This window comes from Miscanthus floridulus, chromosome 2 (genome assembly GCF_019320115.1).
Source record: "Miscanthus floridulus cultivar M001 chromosome 2, ASM1932011v1, whole genome shotgun sequence".
Lineage (NCBI taxonomy): Eukaryota > Viridiplantae > Streptophyta > Magnoliopsida > Poales > Poaceae > Miscanthus > Miscanthus floridulus.
The window spans coordinates 3,592,445-3,610,758 of record NC_089581.1 but is presented as its reverse complement, the minus strand read 5'-3'; the positions used below and the strand labels follow the sequence as shown (position 1 = coordinate 3,610,758).

Sequence of the window (18,314 nt, the reverse complement as noted above, 5' to 3'; positions counted from 1 at the left end):
TGGCAGAGCACTTTGATGCTAGGCCAATCACACCAAGAGTTGTCGGGCATCCGAATCTAGTTTCTAAACTGCTGACAACTAGCAGATCCTGGAATGTTGAGGCAGTGAGAGCACTGGTGTTGCCAATTGATGCAGCAGCTATATTGCGACAGCCGCTGGGTCGAGGAGATGGTGATTTTTGGGCATGGGAACCAGAGCGTTCTGGGATTTATTCTGTCCACTCGGCATACAAGATTATATACAGGAGGAAATGGGAAGAATCCTTTGGCCATTTACCTAGCTCTTCTGATGATGCTATATGGAAAAAATTTGGAAGCTGGAGGTCCCTCCCAAACTTAGAGTGTTCTGGTGGCGTGTTTTGCACGAATTCCTACCGACGAAGCAAATTTTATTCAGAAGGCACATAGAACCGGAGGCCTTCTGTGAGGTCTGTGGGGAGCCAGAAGAATCGATCAGGCATGTACTCTTGGACTGCACAGTGGCGAGGCAGTTCTGGCAATATACAAGATGGACAATAGGGGTCAAATTACCAAGCCTGAATGCTGAGACGTGGGCTGCTGATTTGATGCCACAGCTTTGCCCAAGACGAGATCGTGCTCTGATTATGATTGGAATGTGGGCGCTTTGGATGCTGAGGAACCGAGAGCTGACGATGCTGGTTCAGCAAGCGGTGCTCTGGGCCAAAGATACAGCTTATGATTTATGGCAGCTGAGCCACCAATTTGACAAACCAGCTCCAGCATACAATAGGGATAAATGGAGAAAGCCGGAGGTGGATGGTCGAAGATTAATATGGATGCTGCGTTCTCTGAAGAAAGTAAGCAAGGAGCAACCTCGTCCATTATCAGAGATGATCAAGGCACGTTCTATTCGGCACAAGCAATCTGGTATGAGCGTGGTCTTGATGTTTGCTCCATGGAGGCCTTGGTGTGTAGGGATGGCATGAAGCTTGCTACATAGATGGGTTTATGTCGGGTGGCCTTGGAAACCGACTGTCTCCAGGTTGTGCAATTGTGGAAGGAGTCACAAAGATCCATCATTAATCTGATTCTAAAGGAGATGGAGGAAATTAGCCTTACCTTTCAAGAGTTTTCTTTCTCTTTTATTAGTAGAAGTTGTAATAAGGTTGCACATTTGTTAGCTCGTCAGGTTTCTAGTTCACATTGCTCGGAGGTGTGGCGTGTTACTCCAGCATGTGTGTATGACTTGATCTTGGTTGAGGCTTCGGCTGGCTGATTTATGAAAGGCAAGCAATTCACAAAAAAAAGTCGCGTGCAGCATGGAGAACTTTGCTTAGATTTTGATGGCCCAGTCCATACGGCCCAAGTCATGTGCTCGTTTGGCAGCCCAGCATTCCAAATCGACCACACGGCCTTCTCCCAGGAGCCCAGCTCCAGAGGGCTCTGCCACTCCACCTCTCGTCTCGACTGCCTCCCTCGCCCCCGAATCAAGGAGTGGCAGCACAGACGACTAGAGTAGCCACGCCGGCCACAGGGTAGGCGGGAGCAAGGTAGTGGCCGTGTGGGCGCCATGCTGCGCCTCCGAAATCGCCTCCTCCCTCTACTCCCCACTCCACGTCGCCTCCCCGGGGCTTCCCTCCCCCATCCACTCCAGCGCGTGCCACCTCCTCTCTACCTCCACCTCCATGGCCACCGTCCCCACACCCTTCCCCTTTGACAACTACCTCATCGCCGCCTACGGCTTCGCGCCCGCCCAAGCCCTCAAGGTGTCCAAGAAGGCGTCCAAGGAGTTATCTAGAGAATCCAATAGACGACCATGTTAGGAATAAACCTGACTTGGGTGTTTGTCCAATCAGGGTGTTGTGTGTCGCGTGGCAATGTGTTGCCGGTTCATGCTGTGCACGGAACATGGTGTGTTCATGTTGCCGTTGCAGGTAGTTAGGATCGTGTGGGAGTCCACCAGATGTAACACCTTGGGTGTTTAAATATTAAAATCTGACATGTCATCATATGCATTGCAAAGCATTTGGCATTTGGTGAAACTTTGAGATGCATACACTAAAACAAGTTTATATTTATGTGGTATGTGTTGCATTGTATTGTTTGACTCAAGTTCAATGTTTGTTTGGATTTTGAATTTTTCCAGAAAACCCCGCTTTTCAACATTTAAACCCTACCCTGAAAATCCATTTCAAAATCTAAGCATATTTTGGGGTTGGGCCCAAAAGCAAAAGTGTAGAGCTTGGCAAGTTATACAAAGTTTGTTTTTGGAGTTTTTCAAGTTGTTTAGAAAATTTTTGAGTAAATCAAAAAGGCGTAATTCGGTAAATTTCCCTATTCAAATTCAAAAGTTCATTTCAAAATCTAGACCGAATTAGGAGATGGTTATAAAAGAAAAGTTGTAGAACTTTTGATTTTGAACAACTTTTATTTTTGGAGATTTTTGAGTTGTTGCAAAAATTTGGGAGTAATTTGAGTTTCAAACTGGAGGGCAATTTTGTAAATTCGATGAACAGTACTCACCGCTCAAGCTACACCGGCGGCGACCTTCGGTTTGCTTCCAGGCGCGGTCGTGGCCGTCTTTGGCGTCGTGCTGGCGCGGTGAAGGCCACAGCGTAGCTTCCTTGCGCTTCTGAGCTGCTCTATTTAGCCCAGGCCGTCGCCGTTGGCCCCGTTCTCTTGCTCTGTTTTCCCGACGCCACCGCCATAGCTCCGGCGAGCCCGCACCGTCTCCCTAGCGCCGTGGTCGTCTTAGTAAAGGCCGTTCCAGTTCCATCTTTCTCTTGCGCATCCACCCAGCCAACTATGGTCGGCTGATTTCGCCGGGAACTCGCTGACCACGCTCTTCTTCCTCGCGGACGGCAGAGTCCCCGTCGAGCGAGCACCGTCGTGGCCAGTACTCTACGGTGAGCTTCTGATCTCGGGAAGCATTGTTTTAGCTTCTCCATGATGCCGTGGTGCTTAATATCTTGTTGATTGCTCGTTTTGTCCACCACAGCCACTGGAACACCGCCGTCGCCATTGCTCGCACCGCCATGATCGCTGTGAACGCCACCCCGCTTCACCGTTGCTTCTCCGACCTAAATTCTTGCTTGAACGTGTTCGTGGTGAGCTACTGGACCTTCCCATGCCCTCTGTTTCCCTATTTTCGGCTTTGTTTTGCCGACATAGCACTGCCGTGCCACCGCATCCGCCATGGCGGACGTTGAGCTAGCATAGGACCGTTATCGGATCAAGTAGGGATGTCAATAGATGCGCCTAGTCTTGGTGAACGTTTTGGTACCTTGGCCATCGCCATTGGACTCACCGTCGGCGAGTTATCTCTGGTCAGAGCCGTCGCTGCCGTGGTCAACGTCGGAGGTTGAAGATGACATGTGGGACCCGTTGTCAGTGACTCAGCGTTCAAATGGATTTTTCTATTTTCAGATTTGAATAAATAGTGTCTGTTTTTGTTATTTTTGTGTAGATTTATTTAGAACTCCAAAAATTATGAAAATTTTTGAGTGACTTCTCTGTGAGGTATAGTATTTAAGAAAAATATGAAATAATGTTTTTCAGTAATTTTTAAATGTGATAAAAATTGCTCAATTTATTCATAAATGGATTTCCATGATTTTTCTAGGCTTATTTATTTATCCAAAAATTATGAAATTTGTTTTGCCACTTAGTTAACATGTAATAAACATGTACTAAAATTTTAAGCTCAATTAGAATAAGTTGATTTATTTCATAATTTTGAATTAAATAATTAATTCATAAAAGCAAATAGTAACCTTTAATGATTTAGGTTTTTGTTTGGACTTTTGGATTGAGTGATGACCTCGGGTCATTTGTTGTTAATGATCCTTGGCAGTTGATATATGTGTTATGAAAAAGATTTAGTTTGTTTGACTTGCAACTGTACTGCGAAAGAAAGTTGTATTCAAATTATTAATTTTGCATCCATCATCGAGCATCATATTTCGTATTCCGCATCATGTTAAACATGGCATTGTTATTACGTGTAGTGAACGAAGGTGAAAACGTGGTAGTTAATCAAGCTGTTGAAGAGGTTAATCCGTCTGTTGAGGTCAGATCGAATACTTGTGTAACGTCGTAGGAATCGGACTTTTCCGTCAACGAAGGCAAGCCCCGGATGCATACAACCCTACCTTGTGTTTTACAAATTAATTTCGCTTTTGCTTTCCGTTACTGCATTAAGTGATTAAGGGTTAAGTAAAAGCCTAATTGGTGCATTACCACCCTTGTTATTCCATATTTACCATTTTATCAGTTTTAAACTCGTATATGCCTAGTTTTGCTTAGCTATGCGTAGAACGATGAAAGTCAGGTGACTACCTGCCACCTGCAAGTTTTAAATGGAACATTGGTTAATTATGTTAGCATGTGATATGGGAATGTGGAGTAATAAATCTAGACCGGGCGGACTCGGTGTGTGTGAGCCACAAGACATGGAGGTCTTGTGAGCGGGTTCTTTCCGCCTGTGTCGATTAAGGCACGTCCGTTGTTGAATTGTATGAGGTGAGAATTTGTAGTACTAACCACATACTCCGGTAAGCCTGAACTTAGCAATTCTATTACGAGAATGGCTACTCGCGCACTAGGAGTGGAGAGATGGCGGGAATAGCATGTACCCACGTGGCCATGGGCTGGAATGGTGGAGTACTGTGTTCTCGGATGGCGCGGACCCGTTCTTGTTTTAGAGGATCCGAGGGTAGGTTGGTATATGGAGGTCAGGGACCTGCATATGTCGTGTGGTCTGGAATTCCCAGCTGGGTTTATAATCGGTTCGAATCGTCGTTGCTCCTCGGTTATGGAGACTCAACTCACTGTTCATCATCGTAGAATTAATAACCGGAACTTGAATAAGGCTTGTGAAGGTGCTGAATATGAAGTTTCATGATCTCAGTGTGGATCGTGTCAGCTTTGTATATAATTCTTGAGAAGTTTTCTATATAAAGAATGTTGTTAAAAGAGCTTTTACGCAAAAGAACTTTGATCATTGTTAAAGCTATACCTTGAATCCCTAAGCCTGCATTACTGAGTTTATCAGTTAATATTTCGGATAAGTCTTGTTGAGTACTTTTGTACTCAGGGTTCGTTGACCCCTTGTTGCAGGTGAGCCTCATGAGCAGATCTGTTTTGGATCGTGCTGCATGACTATCGTTCGTTCTAACGATGAGAAGTAAATGTGTGATCCTTAGGCAGGATGTTTATTTTGTGTGTTATGTATATATTAATTATGCCACTCCACTACTACTATGGTTTGTAATAATGAAAGAACTTAGTTTGTAAGGTTTGAATTAACTGGTTTGTAAACTATGTTATCGTAAGACTTCCGCTGTTTTTACTCTGGTTTTGATATTTGAATAAATGTTGTAATACTACAATGACTCTGTAACGTGATCCTGCTCGGAAATCGTGGATGATTCGGGGTTCCCCGAGGACACCCGACAGTCTTTTTAAGTTCATGGAAACATATGCATAGATGTCAAAGGTCGCCGGACAGTGACAGATGCATGTGGGCCCTATAACTTAGGAGGTTCTGCCACAGAATGGTATCAGAGCGATCGTTATAAGGTTTTTGTTGTATTGTTTTACAAAAACTTCAAAATGATTTGGATGACTAAATTTAACTTGTTAATTTGGTCCAAATTGCTTCTGACTTATCTTATTTCTTTCTCACCATTCCCTATTGGAATAAAAAGTTTTTGTGTGGTGGAGTAGTAATTATACTATGCCCTATATAAAAATAAATGTTGTTTATGTGTATTATAAACTTTGCTGTTTTTGTTCGTAAGAACGATTCATGCATCAGGAATAATTCACTCGTTACTTCCTTCACCTCTTAGTCTGGAATTAAGTAGTGAGTCTGGTTGGAGGAATGTAATCCATCTTAGCTACTTTTTGGATTTTGATCAAATGGTCTTACTTGGATTAAATTGGCTTCCTACAGTATGGCTCGTGCCAAGATGACGCCCCGTAAGTCCACCGGACCCAAAGGAGTTCCTTGTCACCAACTTGCCCCTAAAAATGATGGTGCTAGCAGTAGCAGTACTAGGCCTGATCCCCAAGTAGAGATACTAAGGGTTTCTATGGAGTTAGCACAATCTACTAGAGATAGGGCTTTGGATGTTATACAAATAGGAGAATTACATGGTCAATTGAGGCAGCTCACCACCGCGCATAGGAACTGTGAAAGTATGTTAGTTCGTACGATGGAGGGAAGAAATGAAGCTTGGCACAGGGAAAATGTAGCTAGAGCTAGAACTCATGAGCTAGAATTCTATGTAGAAGATTTAGAAGAACATAATACATATCTACATGAGGAAGTTCATAGGCTTAGCAATCTACTAAATCCGAATCATGAGCCTCAAGCTGATGCCATGGACCCCAGTGTCATCCTTGCCGATGATGATGAATCGGGAAAGGAAGAAGAAGAAGATCCTGAAGAATTAGTAATGATCGATGAAAGTGATGATGAAGGTGGTAATAATTCCAGAATGGATACCGAGCCTAAAGTTTGAAGAAATTGAGGAAAAGAGTAGAGTTGTATAATAGTAGCTCTAGTTAAGTTAAGTAGTTTTGTTCTCGTACTCGTGGGTTTGTTTGTACATTAGTAAACTCTTTGTAATGTGTCTAGAGTAAGCTTTGGTACAATTCAATAAAGACATGTGAATAAAGTTTGGTTTGTTATGAGCAGATGCGTCGTATGCGGGGTTCGTATATTCCTGGAACTTCACAAGATGAGGATGGTATTCCAGATCCACCACCTGTTCCAACCAATTTAGCTAATGCTATAACTGCACTTGTCAATGTGACGGCTGAAAATTCTCGTTTGCTTCATGAGATGGCCCAGAGTAATCAGAATCAGATGTACGGAAACCATGGACGCCACCATAACCGACAAGAGGCTACATATGTTGATTTCACAGACACAAGACCCCCAGTGTTCACCAAGGCAGATGAACCATTAGAGGCTGATGACTGGCTTCGAACCATGGAGCAGAAATTTGACCTTATCCCATGTATGGAGTATTAGAAACCTATGTTTGCCGCCCAACAACTTAGAGGAGCAGCAAGTGCTTGGTGGGCAAACTTAGTGGCTATGCAACCTGCTGGCATTCCAATAACTTGGGCTGAGTTTCGTACTACCTTCAAAGCCCATTATATCCCTGAAGGAGTGATGGCTATGAAGCTAGATGAATTCCTTTCTTTGAAACAAGGAGATCAAACCGTGATGCAGTATGTGGGAAGATTTAATCATCTGTCCCAATATGCATTCGAACATGTCAATACTGATGCCAAGAAGAAGAGGTGGTTTATGAGAGGCCTGAATACCAAGTTGCAGACTATGATGACCACTTGCACCAATGTCACTTACTATGAGGCCGTAAATATTGCAATTGGTTTAGAGTCAAAGTATCGGCAACATAAGGAGCTCAAAAAAAAAGAGTGTGCCGTCTGGATCTTTTGGTGGAAATCAGAAGAGGCAGAGGGTGATTTATCATCTAGTACATCATAATCGTCCTCCTTATCGTCCGTCGCAGTTCCAAGCTAGGCAACAGTCAAATGTCCGTCCTGCTATAACCTATCCGAATTCACAGTCAACCAATGCTCCTGGTGGCAATGCTCCAACATCCCAGGGTCACAACTATCCATGTTACAATTGTGGAAGAACTGGTCATTTCTCCAGGGAATGTCCATATCCTAGGCAGGCTAATCAAAATTATCAGAAGGCCCCTGCTAATCAACAACAGGGTCAGGCACCAAACAAGAACCCCAATCAGAATGCTTAGAAGGGCAAAGATGAGAGGAAGACAGGACGGGTGTTCTATATTCAAGCTAGAGAAATTCTAGAAGGGGAGCCAGTAATGATGGGTATGTTTCCTGTTGCCAATCACCCTACAGTTATACTTTTTGATTCTGGCGCATCGCATTCATTCATCAATAGAACATTTGTCGTGAAGTATGAAATTTCAATTGGGGCAACAAAGGAAAGTTTCTTTATACAGTCGCCCGGGGGACATCTATGTACTAAGGAAATGGTATACCAGGTACCCGTAAACCTGGGTGGGCATATTTTTCCTACTACCATGATTATCCTTAAGGATCAGGATATAGATGTAATCTTGGGAATGAATTGGATGTATCAGCATAAGGCTGTTATAGATGCTTTAAATAGGACCTTACGAGTGAGTTTGCCTGATAGTAATTCTCAACTTCTTATCCAACTTCCAACCCTAAGAAGATCAGTGGGCAAGATTTGTGCAACTGCTGTCAAAGAGATTAGAGATATTCTGGTAGTGTGTAAATTTCCGGATGTGTTTCCTAAAGATTTACCCGGTCTATCACCTGATAGGGATGTACAGTTTAATATAGAGTTACAACCTGGAACAGCTCCGATTTCTCGGAGAGCTTATAGGATGGCACCTAAGGAATTGGCCGAGTTGAAGACTCAGTTACAAGAATTGATTGAGAAAGGGTTTATCCAACCTAGTTCCTCACCTTGGGGATGTCTGGTAATTTTTGTGAAAAAGAAAGATGAGACCCTGAGGTTATGTGTTGACTATCGTCCGTTGAATGAAGTGACCATCAAGAATAAATATCCATTACCTCGGATAGATCTGCTTTTTGATCAATTGGCCGGAGCCAAAGTTTTCTCCAAGATAGATTTGAGATCAGGATATCACCAAATCAAGATAAAGCCTGAAGATATTCCCAAAACGGCATTTACCACAAGATATGAGTTATATGAATACTTGGTAATGTCTTTTGGTTTAACAAATGCTCCAGCTCATTTCATGTATCTAATGAACTCAGTATTCATGCCTGAGCTAGACAGGTTTGTAGTGGTGTTTATTGATGACATTTTAGTATATTCCAAGAATAAGAAAGAACATGCGGAACATCTTAGAATTGTTCTGACCCGTTTGAGAGAACATCAACTATATGCCAAGTTCAGCAAGTGTGATTTTTGGCTTAAGGAAGTGCAATTTCTTGGACATGTCTTGTCAGCCGAAGGAGTTGCAGTTGATCCAAGCAAAGTGAAGGACGTGCTTGATTGGAAACCGCCAACCACAGTTCATCAAGTTTGGAGTTTTTTGGGTTTGGCGGGATATTACCACCGGTTTATTTTAGATTTCTCAAAAATATCAAAGTCCATAACTGAATTGTTGAAGAACCAAGTTAAGTTTGTCTGGTCATCAGATTGTGAGGAGGCTTTCCAGACTTTGAAGAGACTATTAACCACTACACCAGTATTAGCCCAACCTAACATCAAGAAGCTGTTTGATGTTTATTGTGATGCTTTAGGTATTGGTATTGGATGTGTATTGATGCAAGAAGGTCGAGTCATTGCTTATGCATCCCGGCAACTTAAGCAACATGAAGAACACTATCCGACCCATGACTTGGAGTTAGCAGCTGTGGTTCATGCTCTGAAAATTTGGCGGCATTACCTGCTTGGTAATACATGTCATATGTATACAGACCACAAAAGCCTAAAGTATATCTTTACTCAATCAGAGTTGAACATGCGACAGAGAAGACGGTTAGAACTGATTAAGGATTATGACTTGGAAGTACATTATCACCCCGGTAAAGCAAATGTAGTTGCAGATACCCTCAGTCGCAAAGGTTATTGCAATTGTCTAACAATGAGGACAATGGATTTGAATTTATGTCAAGAAATGGAGAAGTTGAATGTAGAAGTAATTCAACAAGGAAGTTTGACCAACATAATTGTTGAAGCCACTATTTGAGATCAAGTTATTGCTACTCAGAAGGAAAACAAGGGTATAGCCCATATTAAGGAAAAAGTCAAGAATGGAAAAGCGGAATGCTTTAGCATTGACAATGAAGATGTGTTGTGGTTCAAGGATCGCCTAGTGGTACCAAAAGTTCCTGAGTTGCGGCAGTCAATTCTAGATGAGGCACATGCTACTAGGTTATCTATCCATCCAGGAAGCAACAAGATGTACCATGATTTGAAGCAAAGATTCTGGTGGACTAAAATGAAAATAGAAATTGCTAGATATATAGCGAAGTGTGATACTTGTCAAAAGGTGAAAGCTATACATTTGAGGTCTGCTGGTGAATTACAACCATTGTCTATTCCATCTTGGAAGTGGGAGGACATAAGTATGGATTTTATTGTTGGTCTACCCAAGACATCAAAAGGATTTGACTCAGTATGGGTTATTATAGATCGACTCACTAAGTCAGCACATTTTCTTCCAGTCAAGACAATATATCCTACGATCCAATATGCCAAGATGTACTTAGCAAGAATCATGAGTTTGCATGGAGTACCCAAGACTATTGTGTCAGATAGAGGTACACAGTTTGTCTCCAACTTTTGGAAACAATTGCATTCTTCATTGGGTACTAAACTTCTGTATAGTATAGCTTATCATCCACAGACTGATGGACAGACGGAAAGAGTCAATCAAGTACTTGAAGATATGTTAAGGTGTTGTGTCCTTAACTATTCCAATAAGTGGGATGAATGCTTACCTTTGGTCGAGTTCTCATACAACAATAGTTATCAAGAAAACATTAGAATGGCTCCATTTGAAGCACTCTATGGTCATAGATGCAGAACATCATTGAGTTGGTCTGAACCTGGAGAAAGAAGATCCTTTGGAGTTGACCTTGTGAAAGAAACAGAAGACAAGGTTAGGCAAATACAGAGAAATTTGAAGATAGCTCAATCCCGATAAAAGAGTTATGCGGATAGAAGATGGAGACCATTGGTATTTACCAAAGGAGATTTTATATATCTGAAAGTATCACCAATGAAGGGAGTTACCCGTTTTGGTGTTAAAGGAAAGTTGGCACCTCGATATATTGGACCATATCAAATTTTGGAAAGATATGGAAAAGTGGCATATCGCTTGCAATTACCTGAACATCTTGCAGCTATGCATGATGTGTTCCATGTTTCTCAATTGAAGAAGTGTCTCCGAGTGCCTGAACAGAATGTTGAAGTTGAAGGAGTGGAACTAGAACCAGATTTAACTTATTCCAAATATCATATCCGAGTGTTAGATCAGAAAGATCGTGTTACTCGAAGATGGACAATCAAGTTCTATAAAATACAATGGAATCAACATTCAGAAGAGGAAGCTACTTAGGAATCAGAAGACTACTTGTTAGAAAAGTTTCTAGAATTTCTAGCGTCAATATAGAATAGAATAATGTTAGTTGAGCTCGGTTGCTACAAGTTATGTTTTGTAAAGTAACCTCGGCTGTTTTATGGACAGAGTTTGTATGTGTTCTCATGACACATTTCCTTTTCCATTACTTACCCTATGGCTTTGAATCTCGGGGCGAGATTTCTTTTAGGGAGAAGGATTGTAACACCTTGGGTGTTTAAATATTAAAATCTGACATGTCATCATATGCATTGCAAAGCATTTGGCATTTGGTGATACTTTGAGATGCATACGCTAAAACAAGTTTATATTTATGTGGTATGTGTTGCATTGTATTGTTTGACTCAAGTTCAATGTTTGTTTGGATTTTGAATTTTTCCAGAAAACCCCGCTTTTCAACATTTAAACCCTACCCTGAAAATCCATTTCAAAATCTAAGCATATTTTGGGGTTGGGCCCAAAAGCAAAAGTGTAGAGCTTGGCAAGTTATACAAAGTTTGTTTTTGGAGTTTTTCAAGTTGTTTAGAAAATTTTTGAGTAAATCAAAAAGGCGTAATTCGGTAAATTTCCCTATTCAAATTCAAAAGTTCATTTCAAAATCTAGACCGAATTAGGAGATGGTTATAAAAGCAAAGTTGTAGAACTTTTGATTTTGAACAACTTTTATTTTTGGAGATTTTTGAGTTGTTGCAAAAATTTGGGAGTAATTTGAGTTTCAAACTGGAGGGCAATTTTGTAAATTTGATGAACAGTACTCACCGCTCAAGCTACACCGGCGGCGACCTTTGGTTTGCTTCCAGGCGCGGTCGTGGCCGTCTTTGGCGTCGCACTGACGCAGTGAAGGCCACAGTGTAGCTTCCTTGCGCTTCTGAGCTGCTCTATTTAGCCCAGGCCGTCGCCGTTGGCCCGTTCTCTTGCTCTGTTTTCCCGACGCCACCGCCATAGCTCCGGCGAGCCCGCACCGTCTCCCTAGCGCCGTGGTCGTCTTGGTAAAGGCCGTTCCAGTTCTGTCTTTCTCTTGCGCATCCACCCAGCCAACTGTGGTCGACTGATTTCGCCGGGAACTCGCTGACCATGCTCTTCTTCCTCGCGGCCGGCAGAGTCCCCGTCGAGCGAGCGCCGTCGTGGCCAGTACTCTACGGTGAGCTTCTGATCTCGGGAAGCATTGTTTCAGCTTCTCCGTGATGCCGTGGTGCTTAATATCTTGTTGATTGCTCATTTTGTCCACCACAGCCACTGGAACACCACCGTCGCCACTGCTCGCACCGCCGTGATCGCTGTGAACGCCGCCCCGCTTCACCGTTGCTTCTCCGGCCTTAATTCTTGCTTGAACGTGTTCGTGGTGAGCTACTGGACCTTCCCATGCCCTCTGTTTCCCCATTTTTAGCTTCATTTCACCGGCGTAGCACTACCGTGCCACCGCATCCGCTATGGCCGACGTTGAGCTAGCATAGGACCGTTATCGGATCAAGTAGGGATGTCAATAGATGCGCCTAGTCTTGGTGAACGTTTTGGTACCTTGGCCATCGCCATTGGACTCACCATCGGCGAGTTATCTCCGATCAGAGCCGTCGCTGCCGTGGTCAACGTCGGAGGTTGAAGATGACATGTGGGACCCGTTGTCAGTGACTCAGCGTTCAAATGGATTTTTCTATTTTCAGATTTGAATAAATAGTGTCTGTTTTTGTTATTTTTGTGTAGATTTATTTAGAACTCCAAAAATTATGAAAATTTTTGAGTGACTTCTCTGTGAGGTATAGTATTTAAGAAAAATATGAAATAATGTTTTTCAGTAATTTTTAAATGTGATAAAAATTGCTCAATTTATTCATAAATGGATTTCCATGATTTTTCTAGGCTTATTTATTTATCCAAAAATTATGAAATTTGTTTTGCCACTTAGTTAACATGTAATAAACATGTACTAAAATTTTGAGCTCAATTAGAATAAGTTGATTTATTTCATAATTTTGAATTAAATAATTAATTCATAAAAGCAAATAGTAACCTTTAATGATTTAGGTTTTTGTTTGGACTTTTGGATTGAGTGATGACCTCGGGTCATTTGTTGTTAATGATCCTTGGCAGTTGATATATGTGTTATGAAAAAGATTTAGTTTGTTTGACTTGCAACTGTACTGCGAAGGAAAGTTGTATTCAAATTATTAATTTTGCATCCATCATCGAGCATCATATTTCGTATTCCGCATCATGTTAAACATGGCATTGTTATTACGTGTAGTGAACGAAGGTGAAAACGTGGTAGTTAATCAAGCTGTTGAAGAGGTTAATCCGTCTGTTGAGGTCAGATCGAATACTTGTGTAACGTCGTAGGAATCGGACTTTTCCGTCAACGAAGGCAAGCCCCGGATGCATACAACCCTACCTTGTGTTTTACAAATTAATTTCGCTTTTGCTTTCCGTTACTGCATTAAGTGATTAAGGGTTAAGTAAAAGCCTAATTGGTGCATTACCACCCTTGTTATTCCATATTTACCATTTTATCAGTTTTAAACTCGTATATGCCTAGTTTTGCTTAGCTATGCGTAGAACGATGAAAGTCGGGTGACTACCTGCCACCTGCAAGTTTTAAATGGAACATTGGTTAATTATGTTAGCATGTGATATGGGAATGTGGAGTAATAAATCTAGACCGGGCGGACTCGGTGTGTGTGAGCCACAAGACATGGAGGTCTTGTGAGCGGGTTCTTTCCGCCTGTGTCGATTAAGGCACGTCCGTTGTTGAATTGTATGAGGTGAGAATTTGTAGTACTAACCACATACTCCGGTAAGCCTGAACTTGGCAATTCTATTACGAGAATGGCTACTCGTGCACTAGGAGTGGAGAGATGGCGGGAATAGCGTGTACCCACGTGGCCATGGGCTGGAATGGTGGAGTACTGTGTTCTCGGGTGGCGCGGACCCGTTCTTGTTTTAGAGGATCCGAGGGTAGGTTGGTATATGGAGGTCAGGGACCTGCATATGTCATGTGGTCTGGAATTCCCAGCTGGGTTTATAATCGGTTCGAATCGTCGTTGCTCCTCGGTTATGGAGACTCAACTCACTATTCATCATCGTAGAATTAATAACCGGAACATGAATAAGGCTTGTGAAGGTGCTGAATATGAAGTTTCATGATCTCAGTGCGGATCGTGTCAGCTTTGTATATAATTCTTGAGAAGTTTTCTATATAAAGAATGTTGTTAAAAGAGCTTTTACGCAAAAGAACTTTGATCATTGTTAAAGCTATACCTTGAATCCCTGAGCCTGCATTACTGAGTTTATCAGTTAATATTTCGGATAAGTCTTGTTGAGTACTTTTGTACTCAGGGTTCGTTGACCCCTTGTTGTAGGTGAGCCTCATGAGCAGATCTGTTTTGGATTGTGCTGCATGACTATCGTTCGTTCTGACGATGAGAAGTAAATGTGTGATCCTTGGGCAGGGTGTTTATTTTATGTGTTATGTATATATTAATTATGCCACTCCACTACTACTATGGTTTATAATAATTAAAGAACTTAGTTTGTAAGGTTTGAATTAACTAGTTTGTAAACTATGTTATCGTAAGACTTCCGCTGTTTTTACTCTGGTTTTGATATTTGAATAAATGTTGTAATACTGCAATGACTCTGTAACGTGATCCTGCTCGGAAATCGTGGATGATTCGGGGTTCCCTGAGGACACCCGACAGTCTTTTTAAGTTCATGGAAATATATGCATAGATGTCAAAGGTCGTCGGACAGTGACAGATGCATGTGGGCCCTATAACTTAGGAGGTTCTGCCACACCAGAACATCGTGGGATAGCTGCGAGGATCAAGTTAGATAGAGTCAAAGTACGTTGAGAGGGGGTGGTGTGCATGGCGCCGGTCAGCATGGAGGAGCGCCTTGATGTGCGGAACGAGCGAGTGGCTCTTGCGCCGTCGCCGGGCGGGTCGTGCGGATCATGGGCGTGAAGGCCGGCATGGAGGCCTAGCTCCGTGGTGTGTCCCTGGCCTATTTATACCCATGTACTCCTTCGGTTGTTTAAGTTGCCAAGTCTAGTAAATAAGAAAGCCAACATACAGGCCGTTCGTCGGCCGGGGCGTTCGTCGTCGAGCTTCTTGTTCTTTGCGTTCGTGTGAGTGTTCCTGGACAGAGCCAACATACCATTGGAGGAGCTCTCCTCTGGCCGCCTCATCTCCGCCTCCAACCCCGATGCCATCCTCGCCCTGCTCTCCGGCGCCGGCCTCTCCCGCGCTGACATCGCCGCCGTCGTCTCCGCGGACCCGCTGCTCCTCCACGCTTCCGTGAAGAACATCGCTCCCCACCTTGTCGCTCTCCGCGACCGCGCCGGTCTGTCTACTCCCTAGATCGCTCGCTTGCTCCTGGTCGCCTCATGCTCTCTCCGCCGCTGCGACGTCGCTCCCAAGGTTGAGTTCTTCATCTCCTTCTTCGGCTCGTTTGATCGGGTCCTGGTGGTCGCAAAGAGGAACTGGAGCCTCCTCTGGGTGAGCCTTGAGAAGATAACAACATAGCTATGTATCGTCAGCGTGGTGTTCTAGATGTTGCTAAGGCGTGTTTAAACAACCCAAGGTTGCTTACCTACAACCCGGAACGCGTGAAAGAGTTTTTGCCACGGACGGAACAGCTTGGGGTGCCTCCCACTTCGGGGCTGTTCGGGCACGCAGTGGCCGTCATTGCCTGTATGTCCAAAGAGAAGCTTGCTGCCAAGCTTGAGTTGTTGAAGAGGACTCTTGGTTGTTCTAAGTCTGAGGTTTCCATTGCAGTGTCCAAGATGCCACAAATACTAGGATTTTCTAATGCGACTCTTCTTCGTAAGCGCGTTCGGCCGGCTGGCCGACTGGGGCTGGGCTGGCCAGCGCACTCATAGTGACACTGTTCACGTGAACAGCCGGACAGAACAATATTTTTTTCTCACCATAATCAGCCACAACAGTATTTAGACTTATTTTTCACTCCTGTCGAACCGCCTGAGTTTCTGGTCAACGAGGCTACGATGGAGCCACGGTATATTATTGAAAGGCCTATCCTGCTCACATTCAGCTTGGAGAAGCGGCTAGTGCCCCGGCATCATGTCATGAAAGTGCTGCAGGAAAAGGGATTGCCGAATAGCAATATGAACCTTTTCTCATTAGCTCATGTTACAGAAGAAGCATTCAAATCGAAGTTCATCTACAGTCGCAAGGACTCTTCATGGCCTTGCAGGTGCCTATGCTGCAGCTAGTGCTAGTATTGTGCCCTCTAGAGTGTAATCTAAACGTCTCATTCTGGCCCCGTTCGGTTTGCTGAAACTTGACTGAATTGGCTGAAAAATACTATTCTGGTTGAATTGCTATGAGAGAAAAACACTATTACGGCTGAAAAAACAAGCTGAATAGTGCGGATTATAAAGTAAACCGAACAGGGCCGTGTGGGTTAGGTGGATGGTGGAACTGCAACTTATCCTCATTAGCGGCTGTCCACTGTGCAGGTTTTCTCAATTCTGATTTCTGCAATATAGCCACTAGTGATGACTGATTGGTCATAGTCCAAGGTTAAGTTACAACTATTAACGAAGGAGCTGTGTTTGGTTTATTACCGATACTTAATGCACATTTTGTGGGTTTCATCTTCTGCCTAGCACATGGCTGAAGATTATCCTTAACTTCGTTTTCTTATGTGGATAAGTCTTTGTTGTAGAACAGTATTTGTAACGGAATGAGATACTAAAACCTGAAAATAAATTGCATGTTGTATGGGAGACGACTTGATATGAGAGAGTAGTAATATAGGCCTTTTGGCTGCCTGTGATATATAGAACGTGCCTCTTCTGGAACTAGTCTCAAACTTGTGTATTACCATTTCGTTTAGTTTTGTGAATCTAAGTAGGAATTTCTCACGGAATGTTTCTACTTTTATGCCTGTGCATGATAGTAGCACGCATAGTACTATTTATAAGGTTTAGCAGCTCATATGATGGGTTTACGCCATCAACAAAACTTTACTAATTTATAAGGTTATAAGCAGCTCATATGATGGGTTTGCGCCATCTACAAAAGTTCACTAAGCAGGATCATCTATTTTTTTACAATTTGGCTATCTTTTTTAAAAAAATTTACGTTTGGCCCTCTGAGAGATTTAAACTCATCTTTGGACCCTAGGGGTCGACGTCAAGACTCATGACGCCGAGGTAAAAAGTCTCGACGCCACAGATCTTGGCTCCGAGGTGCCTGGCCGTGCACAGCAGGATATCCTAGGTGGCGTTCACGTGACCGGTACCTCGGCGTCATAATACATGGTGTCGAGCTCGGCGCCACAGATCTTGGTGCCGAGTTCGGCGCCAAGATATGTGGCGTCGACCTTAGAGCCATGTATTCTGATGCCGAGCATGGATTCAAAGCGTGTGGCCGCAGTTATTCTGACGCCAGAACAGGGGTGAAGCACACTCGAGCAGGGGAAGAATGCGATGGTGATCGGTGCCAGATATTAACGATGGTGGTCGTCTCCGCACAAGAACAGGGGTGGAGCACACTCGAGCAGGGGAAGAATGCGAGCGTAGAGCTGCGGGGCAGGACGGCTCAGTGTGGCTGTAAGGAGAGGTGAGAGGAGCGCCCTTCTATAGACAGCCCGAGGCGAAGATTGGCTGGCCGGCTCGCTCATGGCCATGGCAGAGCTGGTACGTGGAGGGGCGACCGGCATGCGTGGTGCAGCAGCTGGTCGGCGCTGAGGCGACGCCCGCGTTGACGGCGCGCGCGACGAGACGGACAAGGCTGGCGAGGACGGCCGCAGCGACGTGGGTGTTGCAGGGCGACGTGCGTGATAAATGCTACCAGGAGTGTGTGTAGCTAGCTTGCTCTGTTGTGGGCTGCGTGTGTGTTTGTTGTGTGCTGTGCTTGCTGCTGCGAGCGGAGAAAGGAGAGGGAGGTGGGGCCCATGACGTGCACAACACGACAGAAAGGTGGGGCACATGTCGTGGTGTCGTACGAGAAGGATGTTCCTTTTATAAATAGTAACATTTACATTTTTCTCTATTTCTTGGCAAATAATAAATTTAAATTTAAATTTTCAAAATGAAACCCCATCCTAAAAAAATGATTTATTAGCACCAAAAGCGAAAATAAAAGGAACTATATGTACAAGTGAAAGTGCAGCTTACTGATTTTCTTGGATTTCTCCTATACGTTACAAAAAAAATAAACAAACAATTGTCTTT

General features: G+C 43.5%; 1 pseudogene; it reads left to right on the top strand.

Annotated features, from left to right (window-relative positions):
• The first annotated feature begins 1,530 nt into the window (after positions 1-1,530).
• On the top strand, positions 1,531-16,374 carry LOC136537674 (uncharacterized; annotated as a pseudogene).
• Positions 16,375-18,314: the final 1,940 nt, after the last annotated feature.